General features: G+C 38.8%; 1 long non-coding RNA gene across 5 annotated transcripts in view; it reads right to left on the bottom strand.

Annotated features, from left to right (window-relative positions):
- The window catches only part of LOC109447129 (uncharacterized), a 79,670-nt gene that overhangs the window by 21,603 nt on the left and 39,218 nt on the right, over window positions 1-18,849 (bottom strand). The window contains exons 5-7 of one of the 5 annotated variants that reach the window (XR_012495914.1): window positions 11,021-11,723; window positions 10,345-10,430; window positions 1,221-3,981 (exon numbers count right to left, since the gene is read on the bottom strand). This is a non-coding gene — a long non-coding RNA (uncharacterized LOC109447129). Of the gene's footprint in view, window positions 1-1,220; window positions 3,982-10,049; window positions 11,724-18,849 lie in introns of those variants that run through there. The other 4 variants (XR_012495915.1, XR_012495913.1, XR_012495916.1 and 1 more) reach the window with 4 other exon arrangements.

An 18,849-nucleotide genomic window follows, 5' to 3' on the forward strand; every position in this document is an offset into this window, starting at 1 on the left:
TTAATAGTGTTTAATATTGCATTACAGGGTTTTGTTGAGGCAGGTTCAAGAGAGGAAGCTATGGTACCTATAAAGGAATGGACATTTTCTCTATGCTTGCAACCTCCAAACTTGTTAGGGTAGAGGACTGAGAAGAAATGGAAATCTTTTTAAAGCTTTTTCTTGTTGTTGTTTTTGTAAACTCCAATTAGTTTAAGTGTAGAACCTTTACAGAAAGAAGAACCATCCCATAAGAGGATGAATTAAGATTTTGCATGGTATAAATCTATCAAATCAATATGGTGTATACCTTAAACTTACACAATGTTACATGTCTATTATATCCGAATAAATGGGGGGGGGGATCTCATCACCAACCCCTTTCCTCCTAAAAAGATTCTAAAAGCCCTGCAATGGAGTCACAAGACCAAGAGGCAGCTAAGTCCTGGATGTCAGGTACCTTGCCCTGTTGTGCTAGTGATCTGAAAAAGATGGGTTTCTGTCTTAAAGGGGTGCCTAAGCAGATGCAGGAATCTTTCCTGTGGTGAATGGTAATCAGGAATTCCCTTTGTGGAGGTACATGTATGATTCATCAACATCTGACAGAAGTGATTGGCTTATCTTGCCCTCTCACTAGCCTTCCTGTGCCAGTTCCCTCTATTTCTTCCAATTTTTGCAAGCCAGGTAATTTAAGAGGTACTTAAAACTCTTCTTGACAAAACATTCTTTCTCCCTTCATATGCCTGAAAATAGTCTCAGAAATCTCCATGTTTCACACTTCGTTGGAGAAGTGTTTGTGGCCCTCCTTAAAATGCAAACAGACTCCCAAGTGGAACACTTATAAAACCATCATTATTCATTCACACCTTGGTGTGAATGAGCTCATCAGAGCCATTACCTAGCAACACTAGGATAGCCAGTGATTTATGATCTGAGATGAAGGAGAACTTTGTACTGATTAATGGTAATGGCCTGGAGAATGGAAGAATGTTGAGAAGGGCATTGGACCCCTCAGAGAGCAAGGACAAAGCAAAGATTTTACAACAGTGGCTAAGAACAAGGGCTCTGAAGCTAGCCTATTCAGATATGCATTTTGGTTTCATTGTTTATCTTATGTGATCACAATATGCAATGAAATTTTTGTTGTTGGGATTGAGATGGTCATTAACATTGTTAGCTTAATATTATGAGCAATCTGCATATTAAGAAGACTCATTTCATGAAGTTCAAGGAAGGGAAGTAAGCATTTTGAATAGAGATTTCTCAGATGGCCAGGCCCAACTACAACAATATCAACAAAAGATGACCAGACTTAGATTCAGAGACTTTATTCAAGACATCAAATTTCTGAAACTCAGTGTCTTCATGTGTTATTTGTAACTGGTAATTCCTACCCCAAATGGGTGGTTATGAAGATTTAACATTATAGTTTTTGTGAAAATTTGTATGAAACCAAAAAAATGTGTATGCTCTTAAATAATTTTCTAGAAAAAAATAATACTAAAATATAATCTGTTGACATGTATTCATGTTTTGAGGCTTAGTTGCTAATCAGATTTGAGTAAAAGTATACAAACAGGAATACTTTACAATTCTTCCTCATACTTAATCATTTATAATAAGTTGGCAGGTAATATGAAACAGAATAGCTTTAATGGCTATATGTGTGCTTTTGCTTTTGTCCCTCCCATTGGTCCAGCAAGTTGTTTCAGGATGACCCTACTAATCTCTATCTTTTGTACCAGTGAACCTACTAATCTCTATATCTTGTGTTCATGTTAGATACTAGACTTCCCTCTGACCTATAAAATTAAAAGATTTAGGATTCTCAAGTTTGGACTCCAGGAAGTTTGAAATTGTTGGAAAGAGTCCCAAGTCATAGCTACCTCAGGCTGTTTTAAAGCACATAATACTCCAAAAGAAAGGGAGATTAAAAACCAACCAAACAAAACAAACAAATGAAAACCAAAAAACCCTAAAAACTTCTCCTTCTGTTAACTCTGGAAAGAAAAAGGACTCTGCGATTTACATGTACCTAGCTAAAAAAAAAATCTACACTTCTAAGGTGTGCTTGAGAAGTCAAACCACTATCTTCTATGGAGGATATTAACTTCAGGAGAATAATACTATAATGCAATGTGCTTTGCTTTGCCTTTTTTCAGTGTTACCTTGAGGTTCTCCAGAGACTCTAGGACTAGGATTCTAAGCAAGGAGTCCATTAATCAGAAGGGGGAGGGGGAAATCACATTTATTTTTACTATCCTATAATTAAAATTTAGTATTCCCTTTATTAATGTAGAAAACAAACTACATTAGTAATTGCAGTAATTGCACATTCATGGTAACTTTATGTTAATAGAATCACAGATATTTTCATGTCATATTACAGTTATTGCAATATTTTGAAATATCATTTGTACTTATGACTATGGCAGTCATGGTGGTTATTAGTTTCATGCGGATCTTCTGTTTAATACATTAATAAAAGCAATATATTACTATTATCACAAACTGATCTTTAAATATTTAGATAACTCTATTTCAATATAATGAACTCCCTTTGCAATTCAATGTTTTTATAGACATAAAAACATTATTGGACTTTATCAAATGGCCAAAGGTGTCCATGGAATTACATATATTTAAAAACTTCTACCCTAGAAAAAAGAGTCCTGGACTGCAAAATACTTTCTATAAACCTTTCACAATACATAGAAACATAAGGCAATTATTTTTATACAAGTAAATTTATGAGGATAGCAAAATAAACCAAAGTAATAAGGGAATCAAATTATCTGTCCCCACATTATATCCACATAGAGGATCAAAATGTAACCAATGGTCCAGGGATACCAGACTGCGCTTCCTTTGGAGTTATGAAGAACTATGAAGAGTCTGAGATTTCACCCTACTTGCAAGCTAACAAATTGGCTTGACACAATTTCATAGATGATGACAGAATACATGAAACTCCTGGGTCAGAGATAAAGGATTTTACTATTCACTGCAGAGCAAGCACATGAGCTTTAGTTTTAATTAACATCAATTCCTCTGGTACTTCAGTCCCATGAGACCGTCACAGAGCAGCCCAGTCAGATGCTTTGCACATAGTATGTTTGAATCACCATAGCTAAAGAATCCCAAGTTTAGGTTACCCTGATGGGTATAAATGGCTGCAAGCAAATGCAGAGGGTGCCAAAAAATTGTATACACGTTTTAAAAGAGGAAAACTTTTAAAATTGTTATACTTAATATATACTAATAACAAAAGATGAATACAAGTCACGTTTGACTTCTGCAATGACAAGAGGTGCTTTAAGTAACCACTTAAAGCACCATCAGTGTCCAGACACTTCTGATTACGGCAATCTACTGCTTGAGCAACGCTGACCAAAGTGTCCACTTAAGTACATTTTTTGGCACCCCCAGTATGTCCAGGCTTTCCTCTGACAGGAGTTTATTATCTTCATTATAACAGAGTCAACAAAATTGCCCTCTGCCTCAGGAAGAGACATTAGCTCTATTTGTTCATTATAAAAGAGACTTAAAAAGATATTCTAGAAAAAAATTGGCCCATGTCTCTGCTCACAAGGTAGAAAGAAACATGAATTCTATAAACAATGGTCTCCCAGGAGGAACTTAAGCTGTCAAAGGTGCCATTTCCTCATTTGAGAATGATGATTCATCCTTCTGCTTTATGACGTAAGTTAAACACACACACACACACACACACACACACACACACACACACAGCCTCCAGTGATTTTTATACATGATTATAGCTAAGAATCACTCCCCTAAAACACTCCCAAATATAAAACACTGTGAAGTGTTCATGTCTGAGTAAGATTGTATATGCAGTCCTCAGATAAGTTGAATGCTGTCCTTCAGAGTTCTTTTGTCATCAGAAAGCTGAGGGAAGCCATACCTGGAAGGCCCTGATCACATCTACCATCACTGGACCTCGGTCGAGGATAAGGGCTGAAACATAGAGTACGCTGTCTGAACAGAAAAGAGATTTAAAGAAGAAATTAGTAGCAGAAGTCATAAAGAATCCAGGTGTCAATAAAGAAATCACAATGGAAACCAATAAAAGCTTTCAAATTGAATGGTAATTAAACCACAGCATATCAAGATATGCAGCTAAAGTACTGCACTACAGAAAAGAGATTAGGTTGGTGCAAAAGTCATTGCAGTTTTGCAACGATTTTTAACCTTTTAAACCGCAATTACTTCCGCACCAACTGAATAATTAACAGTTTCGTGCACCAAAGCAGGTGAATCATATCATGTAACTTTAGGAAAGTCAGATAGACACTGGTGAGAAAATAGCACTTCCAAAACAGGACAAACTAATCCAGGGAGATAGAAATCAAGACGGTAGTTACCTCTGTGTGAGGTTGGCTGGTCAGAACCACGGACGTACCTGGGATGTTGGTCATATTTTATGTCTTGGTATGACTGGCAGTTGTCTAAATGTGCTTGTGAAAACGTATTAAATCACCTGTCCATGATTTGCATACTTCCCTGTGTGTACGCTTACAGCAATAGAAACATTTAGATAATGTATCTGTGCAATAACATGCAAAACGGTTATGAAAAACAAAGAGCATGATTGAGAAAAGCAGCAGAACTGGCACGAGCTAGAAGACTATGTCAACCACTCCCAGGTACCCTTGACCCTCATTTCTGTGCAGCTGGATGAAATAAGAGTCATGAACTCCGAGCTCTGATTTGGGATTCTGTAACTCATTATGTTACTGGCCTCCTCCTGAATCGTTTCTCACCTCATCTCCCAGGTTACATATATATGTATATAAATGTTTGCTTGGCAAAAAGGATGAACTCAATATTTATTGAAACTATGGTCAATCTGTAAATTCAGTGTCTGGTACATAGTTAGACAGTTGTAGGCATTGATTTATTTTTCCAGGTTGTCTTAGCTTTGTCTCAATTTTTCAATCTGTCTGCTGTTTGTCTTTATCAACATCTCATTCTCCTTCTATGAATGCTTAAAACAACTGAGCTAAAAACAAAAAACAAAAAAAACAGCATACGTGATTGAAACATTCTAGACACAGGCTCTTAACAAACCTCTGCCCTTGTGGCCGTGGATGTCAGCCCACAATTTACACACCAGTCTGGCAGCCGGGTCTACAGAAACATCTCCACGATCCATAATTACCACTTTTTTGTTCATCAATTAAATTTAAGTTTAAAGTCATTTTTTTTCTGGGAAGTTTTCTTTTCTAGATTAGGTCTTCTAATTTATACTCAAATAAAGGTGTACTTCTCCTACAGACCAATGACTACAACCGTTTTTAAATATTTAATTGTGCATTTCTTTATTATTATCTTTGTTTCCTGCCAGACTAGGAGACCAATGAAGGCAGGACCCTCAGCTTTGTTGATTGTTGAATTTTTGGTACCTGATCCAGTGCCTGCCATTAAAAGGCATAATAATAATATTAATAATCAGTGAATGTGTGAATGAAGGCATGAGTGGATGCAGCTGGCCCATGGATTCCTGGATGTCTTTCCTTACCTGCCTGATTGGAGATCCAATTCTTCACATTTCCGGAATTTAAAATGAGTCTTTGAGCCCCTTCACTCTTATTCTACTGTCCCACTTGGATTCACTTTCCCAATCCAAACCCTAAAGGCAAATTTGTTTGTCAGTGATTGACCTGCTGGCCCTGTGTTAGTAGCATTCCTGACATGAAAGGCTAATTTTCTCAAATTTGGTAGTAGTGGCATTTTAGGCCAGATAAGTCTTGTCATGGATAGCTGTCATGAGCTTTGTGAAATGCTTAGCATACCTGCCCTCCCTCAGTGGATGGAGGTTGTGCAGTGTCATTGCCCTCTGTCATCTCTCTATTTGTCCCAACCCCCAAATGTCTCCAGCCCAGTGTCCTTTGGGGATCAAAATTGCCCTGTAGAAAATTATCGCTACAAGGGTAATCCCAGTTTTAAGCAATGACAGAAAAAAAAAAAAAAGAGAGAAAAAGACTTTTATCACAACCTTCAAACTCTTGCCCTGTATATGGGAACAGAGCTGAGAGTGGTTGGTCAGCTGACATTGTTTCCTCTCGGTTTGATTTTTCTGGCTAAAGTGCCCAGTCCCTGGTCTTATACGCCAGAGAGTTTAGGTGGTATAATGTACTATGTTCTGTTTTCCTGAAATGCCTGTATTAAAAAAATAGTCTAAACACTAGGTTAATCCTTTCTCCAACCCCCATGTCGATACTCTATTTGATATGTCCCTTAAAAGGCTCAACACTCTCCCCAGGCTAGTGAGCTGTAGGAAATAGAAAAATAGCCAAGAGGCTTCCGTCTTTTATTTTACTTTATTTATATTTTTTCAACCCTAACTACCTCTGTGTGAGTGTGAATACCTACATACAACAAAAGGAACTAACATTAGGAAACAAAAGGAAATTTCTGTTCTCAGAAAGTATCACAATGTAAAAAAAGCTTGAATTGCCATGGAAACAGCCTGGTCATATCCTACTGAATGGTTATTTTTCCAAAAGAGTCCTTGAGACATCTTTTGTTTCTTTACAATTGGGTGGAGATGGGTCATGAGTGTCAGAGAAATAGGGGATGTGAGATTTTTTTCATCACTGCCATTCAGGCAGCTGGCATATGCTGAGAAGGATATATTCAGCTGCTTCTTCACAAAGAACTTGGTACCCAAAAGTAATTTGAATAGGTGTTTACCAGGGAAGAATGGTTAAAGGTGGAAAAGTGAAGAATGTTTTTCAAAGTGAAGATATTTTGCGTCATGTACATCATTGCGTCATTGTGCATAAATAACAGAGGAAGGCAGAGAACCTTACGACCTGAGAATGCATCCACCCTGTGCTGTGCCTTTAATTCAGGCCGTGCACTGTGTATCCGGGGCCCACTATCTGGACCACTGAAAAGAGCCTCCCCACTTAGATGCCCTGCGTCCAGACTCACCGCTCTCTTCTCTAATGATTCCAAAAGGGTCTTTTTAAACTGTAACTCTGATCAAATCACGGCCTGGGTTAAGGCTGCTCATAGACGGCCGTCTGTCCTCAGGATAAAGTCCCCATGTCCTGAGGCAGCTCACAATCTGGTTCCTGCTCATCTGCTCAGCTTCAGCCTCCTCTCTGCTTCCCTTCTTCTCTAAATTCCAACAGGACCAAACTTCCTTCATTTGCTGAAACTCATCATTCTCGCTCACCTTTTCCTCTCTATTTTCTCTCCTCTGTATTCTCACACTGAAAATACCTCATACATTTCTCAGCCCTGTCTCCATATGCTTTCTCTGGTTAGTGATGACTCTTCCTTGATGTCCATCCTGGGCTGTCACCTATTTCAGGTGAGACCTGCCCTAAGCAATGCCACCCCTTTCTAGGCACTCAGCTGTCCATGAACCAGATGCAAAGTCGAGTAAGGACCTCTCTGTGCTTTCATGATATCCAGGTACTTGTCCTCTGCAATACCGCCTTTATGTTTTACTTTTCCTTCTTCCACACTGAGAGTCCCTTCATGATAGAAACCTGCTTTATCCATCTCTGTCTTCAGTTTCGAGTATCACGATACCAAATTGATTCTCAGTAATTAACTGTAGAAAGAATGAGTAACTTAATGAATAAATATATGAATAAGTGAATGAACGCATGAATGACTGAATAACTAAGTTCATGGACAAAGCCCTGTATCATTTTACCTCACAACTTCTGTGATTCTTATCTATTCTATTCCAGCATTTAACCATCCCCTGACCCTTAGATTATCTTCTTGTTTTCTCCCTGCTGCCTCCCTCATTTCCTGCTTTCTCTCGTCCCTTCCTTTCTCTTTTCTTCCTTTGCAGTTTACACAGGAGGAAATAGATGCTCACTGGCATCGAGTGACTTACCTAATCACACAGGTACTAATTAAGTGGTGCAGGTCACCGAAGAGCAGGGGTATCCTGAAGCCAGTCTACTGCTTCACCCCACAAGGTGCCATTTAATTTCCCACTCTCATTTGTGTTGTTCTGAAACACAATGCCTTTGTCTTCCTCTCTTTTCCAAGCCTTTAATTAAGACATGTTTCTGACTCTCTGATTATATAGCATCCTGCCCCTCCCTCCATCTGTTTGCTTTTTCCAAACTCTCATTTATTTTTATTTTCATTTTTTTCATTTGGACTACTTTATTCTCCGGCTCCCTGAAAACAACCAAGCATAATGGGAAATGAGCTAACCCGGGAACCGAGAAGCCTGAATTCTGCCTCTCATTAGATGTGTAGCCCGTGAAACCTCTCTGATCCACACTCCCCTCACCCAAAGAGGAGGATTAGTGGCAGCACCTCTCTGGTCCTTTAGAGGACTGAGATGGTCCCAGGGAAAGCATTTTGTACATTTTAGAATTACTTACAGTTGGAAGTTTTATTAATTAGCATTATTGTGTTTTCCCAAGACCTCCTATGTCTTCATGGATAAGCCACAGCTCCTGCCAAGCAAGGAGGCGTCATTTCTTGGGCTCGGGTATCCTTCTCACTTCTACTATTTCCATCTCCGCTGGGTCTTCACCAGCACTAGGCAGATGAAGTCTGTAAACACAGCTCATTGTAGATTCAGACAGAGTGTTTTCTCTTGCCAGATAAATCCCAGCATGTCCATACTGCACAGTTCTCTGGATCTTGGATGTAGCAATTATGAATACACCAGAGTCACTGTGTAAAGGCAAGGAAGCTGCCTCCATTGAGTACCTCCCTGGGTAACCCTGTAGTAACCCAGACTCTGCGGGACCCAAAGGCTGATTTATTGAAATGGAGGCTGCAGGTGGTTCATGGATAAGCCTGTGTTTTTTAGACATGATTGGCGATCCCAGGGAAGAAGAGTCTCTTAGGTTTAATCTCATTTGGCTATTCCCAGAGAAGAATAAGAGTTCTTATACCTCCACACTTTTCCCCCTTTTGCCCCAGTAAGGAAAGTAACCATAAGCAATCCTTATTTCTCTCTTTGACTAAAGGAAAGAAAAAAATGGGTATAGGGAGGACTAAATTATTGTTGCTGCCCTATTCAGTTATGAGACCTGGCTACATTCATACAGGGAGCTAGTGATTGGACTGCAAATACGGCTACGTGGCTGCCCAGGTTCCTGTTACAGGTAATTAGACCTGCATTTGCAACTCAGAGGTGTGACTTTAGGCAAGCTACCAGACCCCATGTAGTCTCATCTCCTTACCTATAAAATGGGGATAATAATATATACATCACAGGATTACTGCAAAGATTAAACAGGACACCTTATAAGATAGCATTGTCTTATTTAGTAAACATACAATAAATTGTAATGCTTATTAGAACTTTATATTTCAAATAAGTGAGCTCAGTTGAAGATGGTCATGATTCTTTTAAGTCTGGAATATGACCCATCTCATTTGCAAAGGAAAAAAATGTATAGATATGCAAAAATTTATTTAGCCTTACATTTTAGATTTGGGTGCTTAATTGTCTGTAAACTTATTTCAGTAATCATGTAAAAAGCAAAATAAAACAAAACCCCCAAAATAGAAATGTATTATATCAGTTAATTATTTTAACAGTAATTTGATTTACTTACTGTGCAGATGATAAAGCAATCTAAATGTGAAATGACTTTCTCAAGGTCACTTCACAAACAGCAGAGCCAAGTCTGAAACCTAAGTGATCTTATTCTGTCACCAGGGGCTGGGCTAAATTTAATGATAAGGTTATCTTAGTTGATTTAATGAGAAGTGTTTCAAATGCCCCTATTAACAAATATATTTTCTTTTTGCTGTCTCTTATCCGTGTTCCTTTGACTTAAAGAAAGCATTGAGCTGGGTAGAATACCTGGATTGATGACCCATTCATCAACATCATCCTGTCAACCTTCACATTTCCCCTAGTGGTAGGTTATTTTGGAATCATCATAAAAGTTTTGCCTTAAAACATATGAATAGTTTGAGTTTAATGGGATATTTTCACACTGTTCATAAACATTCAGATTGGACGGTGATGGATAGGAGTTTGCTAGCTTGAAATGTGAAAGAGTAAAATGATATGAGAAGATGATTGGGGGGGAATATATATATGGCAGGAAGTCAAAGAATATGGCAGGTAAAAGTGGGGAAGTTTAGTTAGAGCCAATTGTGAAGGGTCTTGATGTCAGTGAAAGGAAACATGTTGCCAAAAGAATTTAAAGCTAGGAAACAGCATGAGCATAACACAAGACAGTATAAAGCGTATGGGTCAGAGATATCTGGATTCATATCCTACCTCTGACCTCACTAAATGGAAAGGCTTGTAAAATATGTTTAAGCTCCTATCTCATTGGGGAAGAAATTAGCAAATGGTTGAAAGCTTTGGTCCTTGAGTCTGTCTACCTGGGTCTGAAGCTTCACCTTATCATTTACCAAGTATGTGGCCAGGAGACATTTTGCTTAACATCTCTGAGTCTCAGTTTCTTCATCTGTAAAGTGAACACAAAGATTAAAAAACAAAACAAACAAACAAAACAACACTATAATACTTAGAGAGGATTAAACAAGGCAGGGAATGTGAAATCTCTGAACAAACGGGCTGCTTGGTAATACCAGTTAAATGTCTTTCCCTATTGAAATTGACTCTTCTTTGGGGCAGAAGATTGATTGGAAGGAGACAAAACTGGAGCTGGGAACACTAGTTAGGAGACATGAAAACCTAGATGAAAACAGGAAAGAGCACAGCATAGGGAGTCTAGCCAATGGCATTGCAATAGCTATGTCCGTGATCAGATGGGTGGTAGTCTTGTTTGGGTTATCACTTTGTGAGGGGTGTAAGTGTCTAATCATTATCTTGTTTTGTACACCTGAAACTACTACTAATAAAAAAAGAAAGAAACTACGGGAATCTACAAAGTCAAGAATGGATTTGAAAGGTAGAATAACCAGGACTTTTACCTGGTTTCATGGGAAACTTGGGGGAGGAAAGACTACTGATAATGGACAGAGGCTTTCTGCTGAATTACTGAAGTCACTAGTGTCTTACAGACAGTTTAGTTGGAGAAAGGTAGAGACTTACCATACTCTTACGTATATAAAAGAAAAACTTTGGAAGGATAATGGTGTCTCTCACATAATCCAAGGACAAGTTTAACAGCCAGGTAAGAGGAAGAAGGCAGGTCCAAGATGAAAGCAGCTGTTCATGGTACCTTTGGTTAGTGCTTTACTCCAAGTATGAGAGTTCCCCAGTCTCCAATGCTCTCATGTCTTGCTTGAAACTGTTAAACAAAGATAGACTGATAGGCCATTGGCCAGGTTATTATGTGTCTTCTTTGAGCCAGGTATCCGGCCCTATAAATGTAGGAAGAATGTTCAGAGAAGAGAGACACATCTCCTAAAGGTGGTGATGCTATTAATTTTGAATAAGCAAATGGTATAGAAGGAGAGAAATGAAAATGAAGCACTTTCCATTTCTAAAGTCCTACAAAACCATGAAAGTCCAGATTTAGTGCTTGATGGATGCCTTGGTTGTCACCTTTGACACTTCCCACATTACAAAAAATCATGTTTATTTGGTCCTGGCTTATTCAAGTCAGTCAACTCATGGAGACATCTCAGCATTCACGAATGTGAAGCTACAAACACATGGTGGTTGCATCTTCAATTGTTCTTACTGAGAGAATCAAAGAGATCTTCTGTACCTGCAGCTCACATCAGTATGGGTTGTGTCTTGTGCATAAAAACAATTGGCAGGTGTAGTTGCTTTCAAACCAATGTGTGACCTGTTAACATAACCCAGATATAAGAAAGAGTTAGTATAATTACCTGTGTTTATTGGCATTTCAGAAGTTAAAGCCACCGGGATAAAATACTGTGGTCAGGATTCCTGTTAGATTGGCTACCTTCTCATGGTTGGTTCTGAAGCAATCTGTTTAAACAAATGCACTTGCCCTTAGGTCATGGATTGATTTGGAAAGTATATGTAAGAATTACAGAGACAAGTAATTGCAAAGAGGATATGAGGATCACAGCCATTTACTTCTTCCTTCAGTCAACTTAATAACGTTCTGAAATGTGAGATCATATTGGCTGAGGCAGAACTTATCACAAGCACAGCTTGGATGGACAATGCTGTATAACTAAACCTTGACCAATGAAACAGTGAGAGTACCTTGCGAAGAAGTTTCTGTGATTTGTTCTGAGCTCCTCATATAAGGCAGCTGGAACCCTAAAAAGCACTGGCGTTTTATCATAAAGCAGAAGCTCCAATTCCAACCCTGCCATCAATATGCTTTGGTGATTATTTGCATGTTTCTGAACTTCAATATGCATAGCTGTTAAATGCTAACAGACATAAAGAACTCTCTCAGAAAGGAGATCTGAATACTACTTACGATGATGTATGCCAAGGTTTTTTGAAACTATAAAATGCTATGTAAGTGCAAAGTGTAACTAAGTCATATGCTAGAAGCTGTAGCTCAAATCGGTATGCTTGTTGGTCAGGTAAGCCCCACACATTCCCACTCTTACGTCCATGCATGTCACCATCATTACCATCTCCACACATCCCAAACCTTCAATTTCATATCTTTTTTTTTTTTTTTTTATACTGTGATTGACATTGTATGAACACTTTGCTAGTGTTTTCTCATTTTATCCCCACAAAATTCTAAGTAGTAGGCATTATTCCAATAATAAAGGTAAAGGAACTAAGGCTCAAACACATTAAATAACTTTTCTACAATAGATCTTTGGAAGATCTGGGACTCAAACCCAGGTCTATTTAAGGCCAAAGATTATATAGTCCTCAGAATTCCATACTTTTTTCCTTGTTCAAATGCCACCCTTCCCATAAACTCCTCTTTGATCTTATAAACCAAAAGAAAATTGCTGTTCTTTTATGCCTCCTGAAAATTTTGCTTTGGACAATTATGTTTACTCGACTTCTTGAATAGAAGTTTTATCAGCTCCGCCTTCTGTTGACAAACCACTGTCTAAGAGCATTGGTTACAAAGATTGTAAGAAATGCACAATTTAGTCAGCATAGGCTGTGCTGCACTGCGGTAACAAAAACTCCTGAAATTCTCAATGGCATTATCACAACAAAGAAGTTTTTTTCTTGTTCATGCTCCCTACCCGACCTGTGTGGGCTGAGGGGAAGCACACAATAAATCAGAGCAGAGAGCAAACTAAAAAGAAAGTGCTGATGGTCACTTTTGATGTGATCCTGATTGTCGAGGCTTCCTGTTCAATTGTGACCACGAAAGCTATTTTGCTCCAATTTGGTTCTATTTCTGCCTCAGTTCCTGTTTCCGTGAGAGTCCAGTTATATCTCCACTTTTCAAAATCAGATCTATTTAACATCTACCAGGAACCTATGACATTGTGTTCAGTTTCAAGTACCAGAACATTCCTCTCACTACACAAATTAAGGGTTCATTTTTCTCTCATTCAAAAGAAGTCCAGAGGTTGAGAGTCTTGGGCTCACAAAATCATCAGGCACGTAGGCGTTTTTCAGCTTTTGACTCTACCATCCTTAGATGTGTTGATAACATAAAATAACCACCAGAACTCGAACCAAAAAGTCTGTTTTACAGAAGGAAGAAGGGATATAGCAAGTGGATAGGGCTCCTTTAAAAGTGATTTTGAAAGCCTCCGTAATACTATCCACTTAAATTTCATTGACTACCATTAACCACATGGGAAGGTAGAAAATGTAATTTTAATTTAAGTTCTTCATTACTCTCCCCTTACCCCCAAATTAACATGTTTACTACTAGTAAGGAAAAATGGAAGGATGAATTTTGGGTGGGTCACCAGTAGTCTTTGCCACATATAACCATATTCTCCATTCCCTGAGTCTGTAAGCATTTATTGACCATCTCCTGTGTGATGGGCACTGTGCTAGGATGCAGAAATAACTGGGACAGACATCACTTGCCCCTTATTGTGAGCCAGAAATAGAGGATAGAGGGTCCAGCTTAGGTGTAGCAGGTTTAGGAGACATGTAATATGCATCTAGGACGTAAGTGCCTGTAGAGTCAGAAACCAGTAACCAAGTTACTGCGGGAAGACAGATGATCATGGGAAAGAGTACGGAGTTGAATGGGCAATGAACAGTGTTACACCAAATTTCATACACGTTCCCTAATCTGAAATTCCCTATTCTAAATCTTGAAGTGGTTTTCCAAAGGGTGAATTACAATGACAAAGCTAATATATATATATTTTTATTGCCAACTATGGTTTTGTTGTAGACTGTGTTATTGTTCCCAATTCTTCATCCCTTCTCTCTAGTAGAATTATTCATGCACAGGCTTTTCCAAGTGAATTTTCAATGCCTCCCACCAGAGTAGGGAGAGTGTATTGTCTACCCTAGTGATGTGCTTGGCCATGGGACTTGATTTGCCTGTGGGATCTCAGCAGATATAATGTGAGTAGAGCCATTACGTATGTTCGTGTGGTTTGCCTTATCCCCGTATGCTTCTGCCATCTGCCATAAGAAAGACATACCCTGGGTAGCTGTTGGTCACAGAATGAGGAAGCATGTTAAGCAGATGTGAACACTTATATAGAGAGCCAAGCCCAGTGAATCAGAGCAGAATCACAACCAACCCTCAGAGTTGAGAAATACACCTGTTGTAAGCCACTGAAATTTGACGTTGTATATTACACAGGGTTATTACAACGATATACAATTCTCTTATTTTCTGTATCTCATGTAATGCCTGTTATAATCATGCATGTCATACTTATTTTAGAGATAAGAAACTGAGGTTATTATAAGTTCTATAGATTAATTGAAAGCCCAGCGCTAAACAGTTTAGAAAATCAGAAATATGTTAATATCTGTTGGCCTCTAAAACTTATGTCTTTCTTTTTCCCCAAGTTACCTCTCCCAGAAATCCTGTCCGTGTTTCCTCAAGGGGTTGTAATGATAATCACATAAAACAATACACTGAAAAGATCTTTATCCAGCATAGGAAATGTGCTCCAATTTTCCATCTATGAGTTTGAGGTGTGTCTAAGTCTATGCATGGTTTGCATGGTTTAGGGGTGAGGTTATGACACAGGCCTGGCCAGTCGGAGTACTGAGAAATTCTGGTTAAAATGAGTGGTTCAGGAATGCAAATATAGCTGAAGCCAGATTAATCAAAAACCTGAAATCATCCCCAAAGAGCCAGTTCTTCTTTCTGAGATAGTGGGCACTCAGGCCCAGGTAAGCCTGAGGCTGCCAGTGGCCATCTTTGCCAGCACCTGAAGAAAATCTGCTCAAGAAGGAAGCTATACAGAAGAAACCAGCTGAGAGTGCATCCCAGATAGAAAAAAACTAAGTTGTGATGACGCCAGTTGAATCTCTTGATCTAGTCACACCTGGAATTACAATAGTCTTGCTATGGGAGATATTACTATTGTAGATTTCTTATTTTTCTTGAAAGAAACCATATGTATAATATAAATGAAGGTATCATAAAAGCACAGATTTACAAATATATATAGTTTTTATTTTTAGTGAAGAAAGTGGTGGGGAAGGAAAATATATGAGGTTGGACAATTATATTCACAAACTCATCCTAGAAAAAGTGCTACATACCTCATTGCTGCATATCACTAGGTCACCTTCGAAGTGCTCCCCTTGGGAAGCTATGCACTGCTGTCAATGCTTAGTCCACACTTCAAAGCAATTTTGGAACTCTTTCTGGAATGGCCATCAGAGCTGTCGGCGTATTACACTTGATGTCCTGAATGTCATCAAAATGTCTTCCTTTCAATATTTCCTTTATCTTCAGGTAAAGAAAGAGGTCACTGGGGCCCAGATCAGGTGAGTAGGGAGGGTGTTCCAATACAGTTATTTGTTTACTGGCTAAAAACTCCCTCACAGACAGTGCCGTGTGAGCTGGTGCATTGTCGTGATGCAAGAGCCATAAATTGTTGGCGAAAAATTCAGGTCGTCTAAGTTTTTCACGCAACCTTTTCAGCACTTCCAAATAGTAAACTTGGTTAACTGTTTGTCCAGTTGGTACAAATTAATAATGAATACTCCCTCTGATATCAAAAAAGGTTAGGAACATTGTTGCAACAAGTTCACGAACTTAATTGTCATACCTCGTATGCTGTTAAGTGTATCAGAAGTATAGTGAGTCTAGGACCTTGCTTTTGAGTTAAAGAAAATGTCCTCCGGGATCACATATTTTAGCTCTCACTTACTACCACTGCCCACCTCTTAAAATTCTTTGTCCCATAGGTTGACCATGGGGTTGATATTGTTGGAGTCTAACTAAACAGAGTAATTTGTAATTGTTCCTCAATTTTGTTTACCTTCTGAAGGGCAACAGATTTCTTTGTGGAAAAATGAACCTCTAGGACACCGTCCCCTCCATGCCACCCAAATAAAAATATCTGACTATCCTAGTTTTAGAACTTACAAAGATTTTTTTTTCTCTACAGCATTTTAAACCCTTCTGCGCTGTGAAGCTTGGTGAACTTCCCTCATTCTTAAGTAAACCAAATATGGTTCTGAGTGTGAGGAAAGCACAGTGCATTGCTGGCAACACACTTCCTATTCGTTTCATTTCACATTATCATAGAGCTGGTTACGAAAGGATGGCATCATGACTTGATGCCCTCTCCTTTCTGATGTGGAACAACCCGCTTCCACTCAGCTCCTGCCTCTCCAGGCCTGTTGTCCTATATGAAACCTCTTTATCCCACTGTCAGGTATCGCCAAGAAGTGCAAGCCATAGTGCAGGAAAGCAGGATGTGCTAATTACTAGAGAGAAGATACCACTATCCTGCTAACATTATTTACTGGAACTGTTTTGGACCACTGAGAAAATTAGGCTGGAGTGTGTCTCTGTAACAAGAGTGAGCAGGCGGGCCTGGGAGAGAGCACAGAGTCCGCACAATGGGAGGGAGAGTGGTGATTCCAAATGTATGAAAATTTATACTTTGAGAAAGTGGAAAGAGTGAGATGTCTAAGGAGTGGTGCTTGGTTGAATACATTTGATTTATAACCCAAATCACATAGCTAGTAATTTGGGCAGTCAAGATTCAAAGTTGGGTTTGTCTGACACCAGAATATACTTACTTGATAGTTGAGTCCCATACATGTCCATATCCATTAGTACTAACTATGCTTTTGGAATTAAAATAATTACTCAGAAACCTTTTTTTTTCCCCCAAGTGAAAGCCATCCAGATATTTATGCTTAATTTTCATGTTCCGATGGTAGTCTCCAGACTATACCTCTCCAGTTCTGTACTAAATGTCTTTGAAACTGTAGCTTGTATCGACACTATTATGAAGATATAATGATAAAAAATGATGATGACAGTAATGATATCCCATACTTCCATTCTATATTTGATTAAGTCAGTGCTATGCACAAGTTCTGTTGTTCCTGGGGGTTTTGTGAACACAATGGATAGAAATGTCTATACAGAGGTGAACACAATGGATAGAAATGTCTGCTGACACGGAGTTTATGTCTAGGCAGCTATTTCTTACAAAGGACATAGACAATAACAAAACAAATACGTAAATTGTGGTATGTTCTGTTAGAATAATTTTATGGGGAAAAAAGAAACGCACAGCATGAGATCATGCTGTTCGCCAAATGCTTCTATGTTTTCCTACTCCTAGAACAAGTGGTAGGATTTTAACTTGCTGCCCTGTGCAATTCACGCTCATGAATGTGTTGCAGACGTGATGGGTGTTGCTTTCAGTTCAGCACATCGAAGTACCAGAAAGTGAGCGTCCTTCATCTTGCCCAGGAACCAGAAAAGTTTAAGGTGACTATTGCCCTGTCATCTTGGGTCCTTGAGTGACCATACTCAATCTTAATGGACAAATAGAATGAGGGAGAAACACAACTCATTTTTTTCTAATCCACTAACACTTGAGGATTTTTTTCAAAGGTAACTTTTATGACCAAGACTATCTTGATCGGTGCATGTTATATTACAGACAATAAAAACATATTAAGTACATTACAGAATTTAATCTCTATAACAATCCTGTGCGATATGCACCATTATTTCCATTTTATGTAGACATTAAGCATACTATAGAGAACTCAGGTTATCTATGGCGATATAACACACAATCCTAAAACCTAGTGACTGAAAACAATTTATTATCTCCCAAGCCTCTCATATCTCATCTCCTAGGTGTCTTGGGTATCAGGTGGGAATTTGTCAGTTGGGGTCTCTCATGTTACTGTCATCCGATGTTCACTGAGGCTGACGTCATCTATAGGCTTGACTTAGCTGAATATCCAAAACAGCTCATGCACATGGCTGGAAATTGATGCTAATTTGGGGCTGGGATATAAGCAGATGTTGTCAACTGAAAATCTCACATGTAGTTTCTTCATGTGATGTGGACTTTTTAAACATGGCGGCTGGGTTGTTGGAGGGGGCATTTCAAGATACATAGGCAGAAGCTTTAGGTTTTATTAAACCTATCCTTGAAAGTCCAGAAATATCACTTCTACCACATTCTATTAATAAAACAGGTGACTAAGGCCAGCTCAGGTTCAAGGGGAAGAGAATTAGACGTAGTCTTGATATAGCATACCATGCCTGTAAAAGGAAGGAAGTAATGCACTGTGGCCATCTTTGGAGTCTTATGTGTTATATCAATTTATAAGATATAATCCCATTCCTTGGTGATCTTGAAATATGTAGGAACTGAAAATACCTCATAAATACCTCATTTAGCTTATGAAGCATCCATTGGTGGGGAAGGGGATTAAAGCTGGATAGGGCATGGTGTTAGATATATTGTGAATGAATCAAGAAAGGCTATATTATGCGTAAAAGTAACCAGCCCCAAATCACTGAGATTTAACAAACTTACTTCTCTTTCACACGTCACGTACAAAATTGGTCAGAGGGGAGTATACTT

Source organism: Rhinolophus sinicus, linkage group LG04 (genome assembly GCF_036562045.2).
Source record: "Rhinolophus sinicus isolate RSC01 linkage group LG04, ASM3656204v1, whole genome shotgun sequence".
Taxonomy (NCBI): Eukaryota; Metazoa; Chordata; class Mammalia; order Chiroptera; family Rhinolophidae; genus Rhinolophus; species Rhinolophus sinicus.